Source organism: Meriones unguiculatus, chromosome 21 (genome assembly GCF_030254825.1).
Source record: "Meriones unguiculatus strain TT.TT164.6M chromosome 21, Bangor_MerUng_6.1, whole genome shotgun sequence".
Classification (NCBI taxonomy): domain Eukaryota; kingdom Metazoa; phylum Chordata; class Mammalia; order Rodentia; family Muridae; genus Meriones; species Meriones unguiculatus.
The window spans coordinates 52,808,451-52,829,318 of NC_083368.1; the positions used below are offsets into that span (position 1 = coordinate 52,808,451).

The 20,868-nt window shown below is 37.7% G+C and overlaps 1 long non-coding RNA gene across 2 annotated transcripts; it reads left to right on the forward strand.

The window, feature by feature from the left end:
• The first annotated feature begins 2,032 nt into the window (after nt 1–2,032).
• LOC132649691 (uncharacterized) lies at nt 2,033–17,061 on the forward strand. Of its 2 annotated transcripts, none has more exons than XR_009588180.1 (4): nt 2,033–2,215; nt 13,237–13,339; nt 14,469–14,556; nt 16,371–17,061. It is a non-coding gene; the product is annotated as an uncharacterized LOC132649691 (long non-coding RNA). The 2 variants fall into 2 exon arrangements; XR_009588181.1 differs by lacking the exon at nt 2,033–2,215 and adding an exon at nt 6,001–6,097.
• Nucleotides 17,062–20,868: the final 3,807 nt, after the last annotated feature.

Consider the following 20,868-nt stretch of genomic DNA (forward strand, 5'->3'; position numbering starts at 1 on the left):
AGGTGCCCATGCTGTACACATAGTTAAATGACAGACCCAAACCACAGAAGGGCACAGTAACAGGGAAACCATAGGGCAATATCAGTGATGCACAAGGACCCAAAGATTCTTAGTATAACGCCTGCAAACTAAGAGGGACTACACACACACATTCAGTCACCTCGACCAAGTTGACATCATTCCAGGAACTCAAAAAATGGCTCAGCATGGGAGAATAAGCAAACACAACCCATCACATTTATATATGCAGGGACAGAATTCCTCGATCATCTCAATAGATGCTGAAAAGGCCTTTGACAGACAACAGAGCACTTTCCTGAAAAAAGACCTAGAGAAACTAAGAATAGACAAGACATAATTTAACAAGAAAGAGGCTGCATATGACAAACCTACATCTAACATTCCATAATATTGGGAAAAACTAAAAAAGCAACACAGAAAGGTTGCCTATTTTCTTCACTCCCATTCCAAACAGCTCTTGAAGTCTTAAAGTAATATGACAAGAGAAAGTAAGAGTGACACAAAAGAAAAATCAGAGGTCACATTATCCCTATTTTCAGTCAATATTGTCATTTACATAAAAGATGATAAATACCTGGAAAGTCTTCCAATGGAAAACTTTAAACAAAATGTCAGGACCAAAAACAACAACAAAAGAAACATATACAAAACTCAGTACAATTTTTATATACTAATTCTGTAAACTTGTTGAGAAAGAAATCAGGCAAAAACATTGAAATTTTTCATACATTTATTGGAATGACATGATATATGGAGTTAATTAAGTTGATAAAAATATTTTTTAGCATATTGGCCCCTATTCTAAAGCTGGCAGCATATTACCACAGACCAATAAATTAACAGCAAAAGAAGTTTATTTTGTTTCAGAGTTTTAGTGTAAAGTCAAGGAACAACATTTAGTAAAAGCCCTTTCTCTGGCAGAGTTAAGAGATAGTGTAGAATAGTGTGTAAGGAAGAAGAAGGTCTTGTGTGTGAGCTACCCTGGTCCCTATTCTTCTTCATGTGAAGGAGGGGAAGAGAGGAGAGGAGGAAAGCAAAGAAAAATCTAGGAATTCTAGGAATAAACTTAATCAAGGATTTGAAAGATCCTTACTAATAACATTTTTAGACTCTGAAGAAAAAATAAAACCAGACTTTTCATGATCAAGGATTGGCAGACTAAATATAGTGAAAAATGTATATGTCACCAAAGTCTATATAATCAGCATCAAATATTCCAAAACATTCTCTATGGAGACAGAAAAAAAAACCCTATCCTAATATACATATATGAAGACCCAAAAGATTCCAGCTCTTCAAAGCAACTAGGCAACTTTAGTAACAATAAAAATTACAATACTGGATTAAAAATTAGACTGCAGAGCCATATTAACAAAAATTTAAAAGGTGCTTGCACAAAATAGACATACAGAGCAAGGGACTAGAACAGGGGATCCGTAATTAAACCAGAATTGCATCTACCTGGTTTTTCACAAGGAAGCCAAAAGCATGCTGGACAAACAATAGCATTTTTAATAAACAATGTTGGAAAAAACTGTATACAAATGTTCAGAAGAATGAAACCATGTTCACATTTCTCATCTTATCCAGACGCCAATTCCAAGTAGGCCCAAGACCTTAATATAAGACATAAACCCTGAATGCTTAGAAAAGCTATAGGGCGAACAATCTACAGGCCTACACAAAGGTCTTTCTGAAAAGGACCCTAATACAATTTTAATAGGATTGAATGAAGCTAAGAAAAGCTCCAGCCTAGTGAAGGTTTATAGTTTGGTGTGACGTGTAAACTCATGTATTTGAGCAGTTACCCTCCAGGCCATGGCGTTGTTTGGAAAGGTGTCAGAACCTTCAGAAGGGGCAGCCTTGGTGGAGGAAGTGCAGCATGGTGAGTGGCGATGGTGAATTAAGGCTTTACATGCCACTAGCACTTCCCACTGCTCTCCATCTGCTGACAGAACCTGCAAAAACCCTCTTCCTGAAGTTGTTTTTGTCATTTATGCTTGGTTAGCACAGCTACTGACACCCGGAGCAGGGGGCCTTGCTTTGCACAGCCCATCTCACCATGTGGGTCTAAGGCCTTTGTCACTGGCTTACAGGAGGGATATGAAGGAGAAGGCTTGAGCAGGCCTGGAGTGTGGCGAGCAGTTTAGTGGAACATTCTTGGAAGAGTTTGGAAGAGCGGAATCCAAAAAAGGTGAGTGTTAGCTTTCAGAAAGAGACAATACTGTATTGGGAATTTAGGTAGAGGTCACTGGTATTATATTATGGCAGGTAACTGGGTGACATTCCTGTCCATATCCTTAGAACTTGAGTAAAGGTAAAATAAAATATAATGAGCATTTTTGTCTGGTGATGGAATTTTCAATACCGGATAAGATTCAGGCAATGTGATAGCTACTGTCCACTGCTCTTAGCCAGGTCTACTGGAGAGTGGCCAACAAGTGGAGGAAAATGTATTTTATAATGCACAGTTTTTCAAATAAAGAAACTTGAGCTTAAAGTTACAGAAAAGATTGTTATTTTTTTAAGGGATTAATACACCGTCATAAGCAAACAACGGAATTTGCTTGCTCAGAATTTCTTTGAACATTCCACAAAAGTGGGCATAGACCGTTCATTAGAGAGTAAAACTTCTCTTAAGCAGTGTTTTTACCTGTCACATTTGTTCTGGAGCCTACTTTCTACTGTCAGTGAACATTACATCATTGTTTTATTTCTTAATAGAAAGTATATTTTATTAAACTTTGAATTTTCAGTACATGTCAAATAACTGGTACATACTCAGGCTATAGTAGGACTTCTCAAATATATAGTAATAGTATATTGTTGCACTTTTGTAATCCACTAAGTGGTGCCTTTGTTATTCTTCCCATCTCCAGTAGCATCCTTCCTGCGAAAAATTCCATCCTTCCATATCTCACTCTACAACTGAAAGTGTAGAAGAATGTAGCTGTCATAATACCTGTGAAGACTTGAACTCTGAAATTTATTTATTTACTTACTTACTTACTCACGTTACATCCTGATAGTGCCTCTATTTTTTTTCCTCTTGTCCCCAGTCTGGTCCCATCCTCCTTCCCTTTTCTCCCATCCCCTACTCTTCAGAAAACGGAAGCCCTCCCACAAACCCACCCATCACATCAAGGTGCATTAGGACTGAGTGAGTCCTCTTCCCATGTGGTATGGAGAGGCAGGCCTGCAAGGGGGAAGTGATAAAAAAGCAGGCAATAGAGTCCATGTCAGAGACAGCCCCTGTTCCCCTTACTAGAGAACCCACATGAAGCCTGAGCTGCTCATCTTCTATATCTGTGTAGGGGGCCTATGTCCAGTCCATGCATGGCCCTTGGTTGGTGCTTCAATCTCTGAAAACTCCTCTGGGCCTTGATTAGTTGGCTCTGTTAGTCTTCTTGTGGAGCTCCTGTCCTCTCCAAAAGGACACTTGCTCAACTATGTTTATAGCAGCATTATTCGTAATAACCAGAATCTAAACTCAGTTTATAACCACTTCATTTTTATTTTTAAATTGTTGTGGATGTAATCAATGACCTGGTCAAAAACACTGGTTTTCCAGTATGAAGAACCAGAGTTAGTTTAGACACATAAGAAATAAAATTAAGAGAATGCACTGAAGTTCACGCATTATACACAGTTATCGATGTGCTTTCCCATGAAATACATTTTTAAAAGAAAAGTTCTGAAATGAGATGTGTTAGAGTGGGTGTTTGTGTTCTCCAAATCTTGAGCCACAAAGATGAACATTCATTAGTGAGTTAAATGAAGGAAAATAAGACCCCAAAATGGAAGTGTTTGAGACAATGAAAACTAAAATAGAAATTTTCTTTATCTCTCTCCCTGATTTTTACTCTTTGTATGCCTTGAGACCAATAAACAAAAATCTCAGAAATGAGTTGCTGATCTTGAAATGACAACGCTATAGTGTAAACTCAGGTCTAGCAAATTATAAGACACTACACGTTTTTACTTTCTCTAAAGCACAGAATGTAATGAAACTGCTGATGTCAATTCCAGCTTGAATGTTCTTTTCTATCTGGGAAGACTGCAGCCTGAAACAAAAGAGATTCCATAAAGCAATAAGAAACAAGGGTGAAACTGTACCTGGGATGGTGTCTAGAGTATGAAATATGACTGAAACTAGTTAATAAAACTCACATTTTGAGATTTGTAGATAATATTGGACACAGAATTATTTCGTGCAAATGTTCAATTACAATCATTGATAGCCTTTGGGTGTAGCATAATTTAGTTGGCATCTAAATTGTAATTGGAAGCAATGAGAAATCTGAAATAAGCAAATATCTGTAATTCTGTGTACTGATACAAGCATTCTTCCAGGTTTCAGTTGTCACAGTCCAAGAGAATGAGAAATTTGGGGGTCTTGTTCTAGGCAAGCAAATTATTTTAGTCTAAATTCCCATTAAGCATGAACACATCTTCGAAAACACAGAGGAAAATAAATTTTTCCAACTTTTTTCCTCTCAGAAAAAAAATTACAAATATAATACCAGAGAGGTCACTGATTTCTAAACTAATAAAATATCAGTTAATATTTTATTTTTCACTAGTGATATTCAGAATAATAAATGTTTTTGAGATTAAGTATAAAATTTGAGGAAAAAGATTTTAGAATACGCAGTCAAATAAGTGTATGTAATGTAAAAGGAGGAACCATGGAGTCAAAAGAGGCGAAAAAGAAAGATGAAGTAGGAAAATAAGAAATACATAATGTATCAAGACATTCTGTTCAGAAATGAGCCATGCATAACACTATCACACTTAGACAGTGGTCCACGTTTTTAGAATGTTTTGTGTTTTTAGCGTTTATGCACAGTCATACAACTTGGGGCTGTACATTCTGATCTGCGGTAGGACTGGAAGCCTTCAGGCCAGTGGCTCCCAACTTGTAGATCGACACCCCCTTGCAGTTGAAGGACCCTTTCACAGGGGTCGCATATCAGATATCCTGCCTATCAGGCATTTACCTTATAATTTATAACAGCATCAGAATTGCATTTATGAAAGAGCAGTCGAAACAGTTTTATGGTTGGGGGTCACCACAACATGAGGGGCTGTGTTGAAAGGTCTCAGTGTTAGGAAGGGTGAGAGCCACTGCTCTGGGGCCTTGCTTTCCCAGTGATTTCTTTGGTTCTGATTAATCACTCATGTACTTATTATATACATTTTGACATATAGAAAGTAGGTATGGATGGAAATGACATACGTATGTTCCACTTTTCCCATTGCATGATTCAGTATTTATATCTTTCATTTTGGTGTAGTCTAGTTCTCTGGATTTTGAGTGTCTCCCACTTTCTCCTTTCTGTCTTCCATGGTAGGTATACTTCTGCCAATGAAATGAGCCAATTCAAGCCAAATTAGAGTACACAAATGCAGGTTTATTGGGGGAAGCTGTTGGGGCAGTTCACTGATCTCCCAAATGGACATCAGTGAGTTCGCTATGCAGAAGGAAGCAGTGGTGGGATCGCAGAGAGTGAAAGGAGAAAGCATATGAACAGGGAAAGAAGAGAGGAAAAGCAGAGAGACAGAGAGAGAGAGAGAGAGAGAGAGAGAGAGAGAGGCACACAGAGAGAGGGAGAGGAAGAGGAGAATCTCAACCCTTCAATGCTTGTCCTGCGTCTGAATCCCAATATTCAACACTCAACATAGCCCTCCCCCCCTTTTTAATGGAACCTTTCTTCTCAAAATACAGAACAATGAATAATTTTTCTGTTTTTTTTTTTTCCTTTCTTTCATAAGACTAGACTTAATTCTTCACCTCATGATCATCAGGCTTTTAAAATGATGTCAGTTTTCTTGCTTAAAATGCAAGTGGAGATAAAATGGGCAGATATTTTTATATTTATATAAGCTTGAATTATCTGTGAAAGCCAGATAAGTGCAGGGGACATTGAAATGCAATGCGTGTTCTTGGGACTGTTTGGTTTCCAAAGTTCCTTCAGAGCATCTAGCTCTGCAACAAACATCCTTTTGCTCCTGAACCTGGCTCAGGCAGAAGAGAATGAACAAAGAGCAATGTCTGTGAGATGAAGCATTGGAGGTAAGCCCATCATTTGCTTAACAAAGCCACGCAGGAGTCTACCTCTCCAGGGCCCTTTCATCTAGAAACTGGGTTTGAAACCAGCTAGACAAAGCCCTGTCCAGTGGGATTCATCACTTCCTGCTTTTAGAAAGGCACAAAGAATAGGCTCTTTTGTGTTTCCCTACCATTCACCTTTTTAATCAGGCCCGAGGCTGGCAATGTGCTTAAATAATGAAGGCTTGTACACATTTCCTTTTTCCCAACTGGGGATTCAAATCCTCATTTTCCCAGAGCAAGGTGAAGCTGCTTTTCAATTCAGCCTACTTTCAAAAGCTGATATAAAATAATATGAAGTGAAAGTCTTTCCTAATGAGACAGATAATTAGAAGGATAAAGTCTCCGATGCCCCTTTCAATGCCCTTCATTATTGTTATTTCTCTTATTCTTAAATAGCTATGGCGTTCTTTTCTGAAATGGAGGAGAAAAGTGCGAACTCTTTAGCAATCTAGATACTATTAAAATCAAACAAATGAAAATTTGTCGTTGGCTCTTATATCTTCTAGAAAGCCATGAGTTTTTGTGTTCTTTATTCATGTAATTAATGAGAACCTGGTATTTTTATGAATCTGTAAACAGTACAAGTTTGAATTCAGCACTTGTCAGCATGAACACAGGTTCATCTCTCCAGACTACCAGAACATATCTATCTCCTTGAAATGGAAATTTACAAAACACTCCATAAGATTGAAATCAAGCCACAGACTGGTGTTGTGGTTCAGATGAGAGTAAAACTCCCCTTATAGATCTGACTCACTGTTTCATTAACTTGTGGACATTTCAACCACATTATTTTTGCTTTAGCAGAGCCTTGACAACCTTTCCTTCCTCAGCCACAGACTCTGATGAAGATGTCCAACCACTAATGTTTTGCCCAGCTTATGACAGAGATTGTTAAATGCTTTCAACTTTCAACTTCTTTGTAATATAGGAGTAAGTAGGAATGACTGTTCTCCATCACTGAAATACCTTTCCTGAAAAAAATAAATAAATAAACAGTTGTTGTAACAGAACCAAATCGATGGTAGATACTAACTTCCTTGTTACAACTTACAAGAACACAAAGGAGTTTTGAGTTAGAAAACAACTCAGGGATTAAAATTAAAATCTGACTGATCAAGACTACTAAGCAAGTATAAGCCTAAATATTTACCTAATAAGCATTTACCTAAATAAACATTTACCTAATAAGCATTTTTATTAAATGCTACAGGGAGCAGCACCCACCCGCAATATATACTTTGTATCTTTGAGGCACTTTATATTCTTATCTCTTAGATGGAACAGAGAAAGTGAAGTTGTAGCAGTATTTAATTGTTTCAAAATACAGGGAGATGTAAATGAGAACTGTATAGTCTCTCTGTTTTTATCACATTTAATCTTGGCATGAGACATTTCTCTCTCTACACTATATGAAAAGTTTGTAAGGTCTTATATTGACCCAGAAACATTAGATTATATAAAAAGGCTTTTATTTTAACAAAAAAAAAGAGTCATGTAAAATTTTATAGAAGAGAACAAACACACATTAAACTGGATAGGGCTTTCTTTATGAGAAAAGTAAACAGCATGTTAACTATAAAATTAGTAGGATGAACTCAATTACTTACAATGATGAGAAAATGAAGTAAGCAAGTAATCATTTTCATCTTTTAAGTCTATCTTTGGTGCCTAAAAGAACTATTACACCAAGAAACCTGACCTGATATTAAGAAGCCCAAAGGTAAAACTTAAACAGTAAAAAGGCTTACTGTTTCTGCAGACATTGTACAACTTTCAGTACTTAAAGTGTGTTTTTCTCTGTAGAATCTTCCTTAATAAGTATCTAAATATATCAAAAATACAGTTTTGGAGGTTGGTCAGATTCATGTTACTGGCCCTCAAGATCTGATTACATCTATCCTTGTTTTGTAAACCTGCCTAAAACATACTTGATTGGGTGATTAAACAGACTATACTTGGGCAGGGCAGAATGGGGTGGGCTTGGCTAAGGTTCCTGGCCTTGAAGAGGGCAGGAGAATCATGGGAGACCGATGGGAAGAGAAGAGGAAGAAGGATGCCACAGTGGGTTAGTGTGGAGAAAAAAAAACCACCATGGGCCTGCAGGAAGGACTCCAATAATGGTGTGAAAAGGCCCAGATGAAGAATACAAGCAATTGCCATGAAGTTATGGATGAAAGGTAGCCCAGATGAGGATGATTAAGGCAGCTGGCGTTGGATGGGGGCTGGGAAATGGATGGTGAGGCTGTTGAGCCAGTGTAGGTGGAATATCTGCCCCACCCAAGGTAAATAAAGCAATTTTAAAATCTAGCAGATGTTTGTGTTTTATTATTTGTGATATCGGGTAAAATAATACCGCTGTAATAATTTTAAGGCTGATAATAAACATATAACCCAACACTCACTTTTTATTTACAACACAGGAATTGTTGGATGAATAAATACTGAAATTGAATGTTTTTCATTTTGTTGTTATTCAATGATTTATTTATAACTGCTACAGAGAAATGCACTTAACCTTGAATATTAATAGTGGCTATTCAACTAAAATGACTTTAGTTCTTATAATTTATAATTATATTATTTGGTCTTGTTACCACACATAATCATATGTATTTGTGTATTCATAACAACAGTTTAATTTTCTATCTTCTTTTTCTTTCTCACAGTGTGGCTAGGTTCTCCAGCACAAATTGAAATGAAAATGGGGAATGTGATGTCATTGGCTCATGTCTGATTTTAGAAAACAAGTTTTCAACATTTTTGCCTTTAAGTGTGATAGATGCTTTTAAATCTACTATTAGTTACGAAAACCCTTTTGTGATGGTGGTGTCAATAGAAGTTAGCACCATTCCCTGGTTTTGGGTTGGTGGTAAAAAGAAGAGAAAGAGCTATGCACAAACATGTACATTCATTCTCTTTGTCGTCGACCATGGCGTGACTAGCTGTTTTGTGTTTCAGACTTCTTTACTTCCCCACAGTGATGGGAAACACTTTCTCCTCTAAGATGCTTTTATCAGGATATTTTATCAGAACAGCTAAGATGCTATTGATGAAGACACCATAACCATGGACCCTGGGCCTGGAGAAATTATGCTGGAACTAACCTGAAAACTTCCTTTCTGCTGTAGAGCTTTCATTATGCCAGAAAGTGCAGTGTAGGCTATGGAGAAAAAAAACATGAGTCTTACCCAACTGTTAACTCTGCCAGCTCCAATAGTGAGCAGTACAACAAGATATGGTTGTATGAATGTTATGAGGATAACCAACCTATTTTGATTGGCAGGGCCTTCTTCCCATGAAAAAAACTATTGACTAATACTGTAAACTTGGTCAAGGGCTGTTGGCTGGGGTGATTGCGGGTCCAATGTTTTGGAAGTTCTCTGTGCAGTAGGGAGACATTATTATAAACTTGTAACTAGTAAAAGTGCTTAGAATAAGGTATTGTTCAACATTTATACTTGCATTCTTATAAAAACACATTTAATCTAGGTGTATCATTTGTATTTTGGTAAATTTAACCGATTAATTGTTCTTTTAGAGAATTTCCCTCTCTTCCCTTCAATTCCTCCCATATATACTATTCCCAACACATTTATGATCTTTTTCCTTAGTTGATATTGTGACATATAAATATATGTGTGTATGTGTGTATATAGGCTGGATTCACTTAGTATTGCTTATAAGAACTGGTTTTAAAGCTGACCATTTGTTGTTAGCTAACCAATTAGGGGTCTCATTCCTTGAAAAAAAAAACTAGTTCTCCCTGTCTCAGCAATTGTTTAGGGTTCTTTGTATAGGCATGGGGCCTTGAGAAACTTCACTTATCCACATCACCATGCCAACTAGTGTTGTCATTGTCCTGGTCTTATTTAGGTAGCCACATTGTTGAGATTTTGTAGCTAGAATTTGCCTGTTGTGTATAAAAGGCAAGATCTCGCAGAAGACATCCTCTCACTTATACAATTCGTCCAGCCATTCTTCTGCAATGTCCCCTGAGCCTTAGTTGTAGGGGTTGGGATATGTCAGCTGAGGCTGGGCACCTTACACTTCATTGTCCTCTGCATTTTGAGCACACAGGACTCACCAGTTCCCTGTTGTTGTAAACCTACCTTTCATTCTGTTATTCTAAATAGACTTTGGCTCTGATGACTCCGTAGAAAACTGTCAAGAGTCAATCCAAGACAGTCCCTCCGGCTTTTTTGTTGTAACTAACAGGGTGGTACAACTATATTTTTAACAAATAATAGTGCGGCTCCTCTGAGGTGTTGATATAGTGGCTAACGTAAGTGCCATGTCCATAGGATGGTACTCACCATCCCATACCTGGTTCCTAACCATAAAGTCTCAGAGAAAGTATTCATTAAAAACAAACAAACAAACAAACAAACAAAAAACATTTATTAGAGACACATGTTCCAGGTCAACAAGAGGACTGAGATATGTTAGCTGAGACAGTCTTTCCTAATATCAAAATTCTTAGAAATTACATCTCTAAGTTTGATAAGCATGGAGTTTTTTAAGCAAACAAGTTGTATAATAATAGTAATTACTCATGAAAATGTTAAAAAAAGTCAAAAGACATTTGTTTCTACTGATAGCAAACTGATACTTATTTTTTTAAAGAACATTAGTTTTTAAAAATATACATTCAAAGGTATTTTTTGGGGGCATGTTTGGACATTGATTTCACTCTAAAAATGACTCATGCATACATGTTAAAACTATTAGGATGAAAAATCTTAAAGTGGAAAAAACGGTTATGGCCCTTTATCCACCCCAGCATTCTCAATTTCTCAAATCAGAAAGCCAGCTTCTGCTAATTTTTAAAAAATATATCTTTTAAATGATGTTGTTTTAGTTCTTTATTTACAGCATCATTTTCTTTCTTTTTTTTTTATCAGTTACATTTTATTAACTGTATCCCAGCCGTGTCCCGATCCCTCATTCCCTCCCAGTCCCTCCCTCCCTCCCTCATCTCCACTGTGCCCCTTTCCAAGTCCACTGATAGGGGGGACCTCCTCCCCATTCATCTGATCCTGTTTTATCAGGTATCTTCAGGACTGGCTGCAAAGCCCTCCTCTGTGGCCTAACAGGACTGCTCCTCCCTTCGGGGGTGGGGAGACCAAAGGGCCAGTCATTGAGTTCCTGTTAGAAATAGTCCCTGTTCCCCTCACTTTGGGAAACCAATTGGTTACTGAGCTACCACAGGCTACATCTGAGTGGAGGTTCTAGGTTATATCCATACATGGTTCTTGGTTGAATGTCAGTCTCAGAAAAGACCCTGTGCCCAGATATATTTGGTCCTTGTGGAGCTCCTATCCTTTCCCCATCAGACTAACTCCCCTTCTTTCTTATGATTCCCTGTACTCTGCCAAAGGTTTGGTCATGAGTCTGCTTTGAAAACACTGCTAGTTAGAGTCTTTCAGATGCGCTCAGTAGACTCCTGTCATACGTTCAATGCACATCCCATCTGTCTTTCTAAAGGAGGATTGATCATCTTACCCCATGTCCGCTCAATTGATTATCTTTTTTAGGTGTATAGATTTCATTATGTTTATCATATCTTATAGGTCTATATAAGTGAGTATATCCCATGTTTGTCTTTCTCCTTCTGGGATATTTCACTCAGAATGATCTTTTCTAGATCCCACCATTTGCCTGCAAATTTCATGATTTCCTCCTTTTTGATTGCTGAGTAGTATTCCATTGTATAAAAATACCACAATTTCTGTACCCATTCCACCGTTGATGGACATCTGGGTTGTTTCCAGGTTCTGGCTATTACAAATAGAGCTGCTATAAACATGGTTGAGCAAGTGTCCTTTTTGTGTACTTGAACAAACTTTGGGTTTATACCTAGCAGTGGTATAGCTGGGTCTGGAGGAAGCACTATTCCTATTTGTCTTAGAAAGCGCCAGATAGCTTTCCAGAGTGGTTGTACCAGTTTACATTCTCACCATCAGTGGAGGAGGGTTCCTCTTTCTCCACAACCTCTCCAGCATGTGTTATCGCTTGAGTTTTTTATCTTGGCCATTCTGATGGGTGTAAGGTGATATCTCAGGGTCGTTTTGATTTGCATTTTCCTGATGGCTAATGAGGATGAGCATTTCTTTAAGTGTTTTTCTGCCATTCGATATTCCTCTGTCGAGAATTCTCTGTTTAGCTCTGTTCCCCATTTTTTAATTGGATTACTTGGATTGCTGCTTTTCAGCTTCTTTAGTTCTCTGTATATACTGGATATTAGTCCTCTGTCAGATAAAGGGTTAGTGAAGATTCTTTCCCAATCTGTAGGCAGTCGTTTTGTTTTGATGACGGTATCCTTTGCTTTACAGAAACTTTTCAGTTTCATGAGGTCCCATTTATTGATTGTTGCTCTTAGAGCCTGTGCTGTTGGTGTTCTGTTCAGGAAGTTGTCTCCTGTGCCAATGAGTTCTAGGCTGTTCCCCACTTTTTTTTCCAATTGATTTAGGGTATCTGGTTTTATGTTGAGGTCCTTGATCCACTTTGACTTTAGTTTTGTGCAGGGTGATAAATATGGATCTATTTTCATTTTTCTGCATGTAGACATCCATTACAGCATCATTTTCATCCTAGGCTTTTAGCTTTCTACATTAATCACCACAATTCCATTGTTGTTCTATGTAACCTGAGGGAACGACTGAGGAATGTCCTTTGGAACCCCAAAGAGGCATTACTTTCCTTATTTCACTTAGGGAAAGAGATTGAACTCACAGGGTATCTTCTGAAATGCTGAGCCATGGCATCCTGTGAGTCACTAATGACGGCCACGGATGTATGAGTGTGCATTTTGTAATGTCATAAGTGTCATTTTACTCTTGAGTGTTAATAACAGTGACATGATGATTTGATGAAGAGTCACAAGTTCCTAAAAATGCTCTGTGGAAAGTCATATTTCATGTATTATTTAAGCACCAAGTGATCTTTGTGCTGAGCCATACAAAGCAAGATGCAAGTTCTCTAAGGCATTAATTTCTCCATGGATACAGATGCTGGGAAGTTACGGGAGAGAAAAGACCTAAGACACTGCATTTGAAGCTTGCTTGCTATAAAATTGATAGAACTATTTTGGATTTCAGCTAAAGCTCCATGGCCAAACTTCACAGACTTTGAGGAGAGAAGGATCATGGGAAAGATGGCGAGACAGGTGGAGGAGAAAGAAGAAGAGCTGCCATGGGATCAGTGAGTAACCACATGGGTGGGGAGGAGTGAGCTCTGAGAATGGGATGGAGAGGAGCATCACAGGTGGAAAGCAGGTGCATATATTTGTGGGGACATTGAGTGGGAAGTAGCTCAGAGAGGAATGATTAAGTCCAATGACATGGGATTTGGGGCTGGATGGAAATGAGGTAGCTTAGGGAGTAATACCTGCCCAGCCCCAGGTGAAATAAGGCTTATTTAAAATACCACAGGTCTGTGTGTCTGTTAGTGATATTGTATTTGCATTTAAGGTAGCGGGTTAATAATAATCACAGCAATAATTACAGGTTTTAATAATAAACATTATCAGCAGTTTATATTTTCTACAAGTGTGCATTTTATGAGCTTAGATAAATACACATTGATAACTATCTCATATTCAAGTATTTTATATATAACTTATACTTTACTCTGTCTATTATCTTTCAAACCTCAACCCTTGTTTATCTTTGTATTGTTTCCTAGCTTTTCCTTTTGTGGGCTATCCTGAACTTGGAATCATATAATAGTGCATATGTTTTTTAGATTGTGTATTTTCGCTTAGTAACATGCATTAACTTTTCTTCGTGTCTCTTCATGGTATGACAGCTCATCTCTCCAATTGCCTGTTCACACTACAATTTAGGGATCTATCCACCCACCAAAAGATATTTTGGTCACTTCTTGGTTACTTATTTTGTAAATCATGGACAAGGGTACTATAAACATCTATGTGCAAATTTTTGTATAGGCAAGGTTTTAGTCCTTTGGAATAAAGTGAGCATGCTACAAGCGTGTTTAATATTATCTTCCAATGTGGCTGCATCATCTTGCATTCCCACCAGGCCTAAAGACTGACCGAGGGCTCCTGCTGTTCCCATCTCTCGCCATTTGGTGTTGTCAAAGTTCCAGACTTAGCGTTTCCAGAAATTCCTCTTTTTTAGAATATTTTTCCTTTTGCACGTGGGCCATGTGTTGAACACTTTTTTTACACTATTGTGATATTTATGCATCTTCTTTGCTGACAAATCTGTCTTTCTTATGAATATTTTATTTAATGCCCCCTTTCCAAAGCTTTTCTCTTGGGTTATGGATGTATTATCCATTCTTTTGGCCTTTTTTTTTTCCCCAGGGAAAAGAAGTTGATAAACCTTTTTCTCAAGTTGAGTTTATGAAGAACTACTTCTTTGGGCACGAGCTTGTGGCATATTGTACCTAAGGTAAGCTGGGTTTTCACCTATGTTCTAAAATTTTTAGGATTTTACAGTTTATATTTAGGTCTATGATACATTTTGGATGAACTTTTGTGATGAATGTTAAGGATTGTGCTCAATTTGTATGACCTAGAGACTTCTAGCTGCTCCAGCACCCATATTTATGAGAACCCCTTTTTCTGCACTGAATTGCTGTGGTAATAGTAGCTCTATTAGGTTTCAAAGTCAGTGAGTGCTTCCTTCACTGTTAGAATGATGCTTGTTGATTCGTGAAACTCGATTTGCTGCAGTCAGGTATTCCCACAGTTAAAATAGTTCCGTGTCCAGTAATAAAGTTAGACAGAGTAATGAACTGAAAGAGCATGAACGGGGGCAGGGAAAGTTACTTCCGATTAAATCCACACGAAGTTTCCTTTGGCAGTTCATACTTACAGCAAATGTTTCCCAGGAAATTTCCGTTTTGGTATTTTTATTTCGCTAAGATCTTCAGGAACAGATGTGTCCCCACTGGAAGCCAAGTGTGATGATAGTTAAGCGGAGTGTTTGGCTAGCAAGGTGTTTCTGCTTTAATCTTTGCTTAACAGAAACAGCCAGGTTTCCCTGTCCTCCTAGACATTTGGGTCAGTCATGTAACAATCTCACTGAATTGTTATTTGCCTTTCTGGTCAAAGATGTGTAACAGATTTAAACAAAGATTATTTGGATCCTGGAAGCTGCTAGATTGATGCCTTACAGATGGCACAATAGCAGTAGCAAACAGAGGGCCAGTGCCTTGCTACTCCCATCAACAAAGTTATCTCGCTTTTGAAGGAATAAGAACAAATCTTATAGCTAAGCAGATGTTACAAGAAACAAGTGTTACACCAATCAAGGTGGACTTAAGGACAGCAGTGAAATGTATAGGACTTTCATGAAATCTGGCTCTAAGTTCAGCTGTCCCTCATGAAAGCAACAAAAGAAAATACAATTAAATATCTCTGTATTCTCAGCCACTCTCTTGCGCTGTCTCTCTCTCTCTCTCTCTCTCTCACACACACACACATACACACACAAACCCCTTTTCATTTGGTTGTAATCTGTTTTATTCTTTTCTTTTTAGAGCTCAATTTCTTACATTCAATATCTGAGTCCAATCTGGTCTTTTATTTCAAGTTTCATATTGGTTAATGCAATCTATGTGGCCCTATTTTAGATTCCAAGTAGAGAAAATAATTCTGGTCCCAAACCTGGGAGTGAGTCTTTATCTCTCATCCAGTTCATAGCTTTTTGGGAGCTTCATTTCTAGTATAGCTTTCATAGACTGTACTAGGCACACAAAAAAACAATTTTATTTTCTTTGTATGTACTCTCTTCCTACTCCCTGACCTTTCTTGTTTCGTTTAGTTTGTTTTCTCTTCCTTTTTCATTCATCTATCTTTTAAGCAACAGCTTGAATAATGCCAAAGGTAGACTCTGATGCACGTATCAGAGACCATAGGAAAGTCTGGGGGCAGGGGTGGGGGTTGGGAAGCCAGTTTGCAGTGGAAGTCTGATTCACAGCATGCAGGGAAACAGCTTGGTTATTTTTTTTTTTACTTTATCAATTATAATTAGTCATATGGACATTAATAATTGCCAGTTTGGTCAACTCTGCTTCATTATTGCAGCAAATTACATAAATCTACCTAATTTCTTAATTATGCAAATGGAGGACTCTAAAAAAGCCAGCTTAAATCACCATCAAAAACAAATTTAAAAAAACATGCCTCTTTGCTCCCCTTCTCAGCCTTTCCTTTCAGGTGATTGCCATTCATTCCTTTGTGATTCTCTCCAATCCACAGAACCACTGGGGACCCATAGAAGAGTTCAAGTTGTATTACAGAGTGATAGCAATGAAAACAGCATGCGATTGCCATAAAAACAAATGTGTCGGTCAATAGAAAAGAACTGAAGACCAAGACATAATTTCCCATACCTATCAGTTCCTGAAAAGAAAAACAAAACAAACAACAAACAAACAAACCAGAAGAAGCAGAGTAGGAGATAACTGTAAGGAACGGAGTCATCCAGGACAGTCCTGATTTGGTACATACGTGCACTCAGAGACTGTGGTAGCACACATAGGGCTTGCACAGGTTTATAACAGATGGAACTCCAGGCCTGAGAAGATGAAGCGGGCACAAAGCCCATCTCTAACACAAGAAGCTATTTGCAGTTGATGCTTTCTGGGTAAAAGAAACTCATTTTGTGTATTGGAATTTCACTGGTTATATCAACTACATTCCAGGACAAGCCCCATGGCCAGGAGTTGTTGGCCTGTTCAAAGCAGACTCTGCGTTCTCTTGTGCGTCTTTTGATTTTGTTTCGTTTGGGTTATTTTTCTTTTTGTCTTGTCAGTTTCGTTTGGGCGTTTTTGCCTCACTTGTTTTGTTTGTTTGCTTGGCTGTATTTTGTGAGAGAAAAACGAACATAAATTTGGGTGGGTGGGGAAGTGGAGAGGTGGGAGGGAGGCTCTGTGAGGACCGAAACATATAGCAATAAAAACGTTTTTAAACAAAAAGTTTATTCAAATGATACTTTCTGCTTATTTTTAAAATACGGCAGCCCAGACTGACGAAATGGCATTTCTTACTGAGTGCTGTTAATGCTAGCTAAAAGAAAACACACCATAAAGCAGTATCAGCCACCTGTAGCAGACACAGTCCGTCCATGCATGTAGTCTTTGATAATTTTGCTTAAAGTGATCCAAGTAGATCTTTTATGATCATATTCTGGTCCTGTTTGCCCAGGCAAAATCAACCTAAGCCATCCAAGCTTTGTAGATGGAGATTTCTCAGAGCACAGATTTTCTAGAAGCTCGGGGACAGATGTGTTTGTTTTCACACTGTGGCTCTTGAACGTCTGTGCCCACAGGTGGAAAGCCCTTTATTATCCTGCCTCTTACCTGCCTTTTCACAACTGTTTCTCCATTTGGTTGTGCTTTCTGTTTTCTTCTTGTCCTCCTTCTGGCTCCAGGTCCAATTCAAAATATCTGGGCAAAAGGGAAAACTGAAAATTAGAAAGAATGGAGTGGTTAAACAGTCCTTACCAGCATCCTTTCCCAGCATACACATGATTACAGGAACCCAAAAATCATCCTGATGTTCAGTCTTTGAGGCTTCAGACTCCTGATTCTCCTCCATAGCTGATTCTGTTTTCCGCCTAGGTGATTGGACCCTGTTTGAGTCCACCTACACATCTCCTTTTTTCTTCTTCCTATCTCGTCTCTACTTCTGAGTTGCATACTTGTTCCTCAGTAGCTGTACTAGCCCAGCACCCTTTCCCAGTGAATTCTGCAGACCCTGAGTTCAGTGGATGTGTTTATTATTTTTTGTGTTTTCATTTCAGTTAGTTTTCATTTGTACTATCTATCACCTTTAGCTTACCTATTAATGTTCTTTTTTTTTTTTTAATTGAAATGATTGGCAAACATATTTGGTTCCATTTAATTTTACATTCTTGATTGTACATCATATCATATTTGCCACGGAACAGAAATGGAGGTTGGTTGATGTCTTATCAACTGGCTGAAGTGACATATATAAACACTTGATTTGATTCTTATTAAAATGAAACACCAATGATATCTTTCCTAAACTCATAGCTTTACCGTATATTATTCAATTAGTGATTAAGAAAAGCTCATTCATTATGTTTTTATAAGATGTCTTCACAATAGGATAATATAGACCCACTATTGCTCCATGGTGGTAAGACTTCTATATTTTGCTCTATGAAGGTTGTGTGTTTCCTTCATAGTACACCTTTATATTTCCAAGTTAGTATTTATACTACAGGGTTCCAACGTTCGCAGTCCAACAAACAAGGTGATGGTGCTGAAGCTCGTGTCTAAGGTGCCGTACACTTAGTAGTATTTCATTTTATATACTGCCTTAAGAATAGGTTCTTAGAAAAACTGGATCATGCAAGTCAACCATGACTTTTGTTTATTGTGTTCACGCATGAGGAATATAAAATTCAATTTGGAGTCTTCTATTTATTCAGTTATTAAAAAATACAGTATAACAATCTTGCCAAAAAACAGAAACAAGTTTCTTCCTGGCAGGGACTGGTTTACAATAATAGAGTTTATTGTGTGACCTTGTCTGTCCTGGGGCCAGATTACATACAATATTGATTGTAAATAGTTAAAATGGTTTGAATATTTCTGTGGCTAGAGTGCAAACTGTCTCCTTTTAGGACCAGAAGGTGGTGTTTATAAAGCCACTTGGCACTATCAGGTGTGCTGACTTGATTTATTCTTCGAGGTTATTTACTTAAATTGTCTCTGTATAAAGAGAAAACAAGTATGTCTTTTTAATGAGACTGAGCTAGTGAATTTTAAGTGAACTAAATCTAATTTGTAAAATGACTCTATTTGTATTTACTCAAATTTTGTTTCTAGAGAAATTCACAATTCTTACTGAGACAAAGTCTGGTGGTGCTGAACTCTTGACTCTCTTGCCCTGGCCACCTGAGTGCTAGAGTTTTAGTTGTATACCACCATGCCTGGCAAAGTAAATGTCTTTGTGTCAATCATTTACAGATTGAACAAAATCTCATTGCTAGTTGTAAATAACACTGCAAATTTGTCAAGGTGGCATTCAATGTGAATTCCTTATTGTTTCAATATGCCAAAAAGACTGAAGGAGGTTTGAGAGTATAATATTCTTCTCATGGGGAAAGGAGCTGGGCCAGCTGCTGAAGTTCTTACAAGCTATCATTTTTTTTTTTCCTGTTCAAGTGTCTACAAATACAACCCTGCCCGAAGGGCATCTCTGGTGGGTTTTCATTAGTGTGTAGGAAAAGGACCCCAGTATAGCTAGGGTAAAAGATGTCTGACTCTGCCAACAAAGCCTGTTTTTGTTTTTCCTTTGCTTGGCAATTTGGTGTGGTGGGTTTTGGCTGATAGCAAGGCAGGCTTGTTCTTCACTAGAGAACTTTGGACACATTTGCTTTCAGCAGTGTTTCAATACAGCAGCATGAGTAGAATCATGATTACTAAGCAAGTTAGGGCAATTTCCTAAGGGAGCTAGGTGCCTCTGCCCTGCCTGCAACCCTAGAAAAAGGCATGTGAAATGTATTGAATACCACCCGGGAAAGGAATTAAGGAAATGCTGATCGTAAAATAGATGCCACCAAGTTTGTACTTAAAATGCCAAAATATACCAAAAACTCTTTGCTTTTTAACCTTTACAAATTATTTAAAAGGTATTGACAAAATGTAACAGGGTTTTTGTGTTGCTGTTGTTTTTAACTAGACAAGATATGGATTTCAGATTTTATTAACACAGAAATAATGTAAAGACGTTTCTGAGTAGTTTTTTCTTCCTCCATGTTGGGGTTTTCTTGGATCCAGCTCTTGCTAGTGTTCCATGCTGCTTTGCAGGCTTGCTGCTGAAGACAAGCACACAAGGTTTACAAAGCATTTCTCAAATATGGATGCTCTCCAAAGGCTAAATGGAAATCTGTAACAGGGAAATATAACAAAGGTTCCATCTCAAACAGTAGAAGTACTATTTTAATAACTGGATTAGAATATAACAAAAAAGTAAACATGACTTCTATAATTTATTGATGGTTAGATAATAGCTACAGTAAGAATGGATGATGCACAAATTCATGAATTATTCCTCTGCTCAGCCTTTAATTGCTAAAATTAAATGTTTAAGTTTTACTCCAGGCTTTTATTGACAATGATTTATGAAAACAACCATTTATTCTATCCTGAAAAACTCACACATTTTCATTATTCATTGCTTCAATTTATCAGAGATAAAAGTATACCTACAGGCTGGAGAGATGGGTTAGTGTTTAAGAGAATTTGCTGCTCTTTCAGAGAAACCAAGGTTTTTGTACCCAGGACCCACATGGTGGCTTACAATCACATTGTAACTACAGGTTCAAAGGAGCTGATGCCTTCTTCTGGTATCAGCAGGCAACTGGCATGCACACAGTACACAGACATACATGCAAGCATATACTCATCCAGATAAAATAAAATAATAAACATATCTAAAAATCTACAACTCATATAAATATACAATTATATATGCAAAGTCCTTTTTTGGAAGCATAGCTTACTCCAAGGAAACTCATCTGAATTCAGTCTGACCAAACTTCCTCATTTTTACAAATGTATTTTCTTTATGTATGTTATGTGACTGGCTTTATACAATGATTTTACCTGGCGTACATTGATTTTGCAGTGGTTTAAGCTGTGACATTCTTAGGAAGCTACTTTGTTACTATGAAATGAAGGAGCCAGTGGTTTCACTAGACTGTTATGAGCTAATGGGT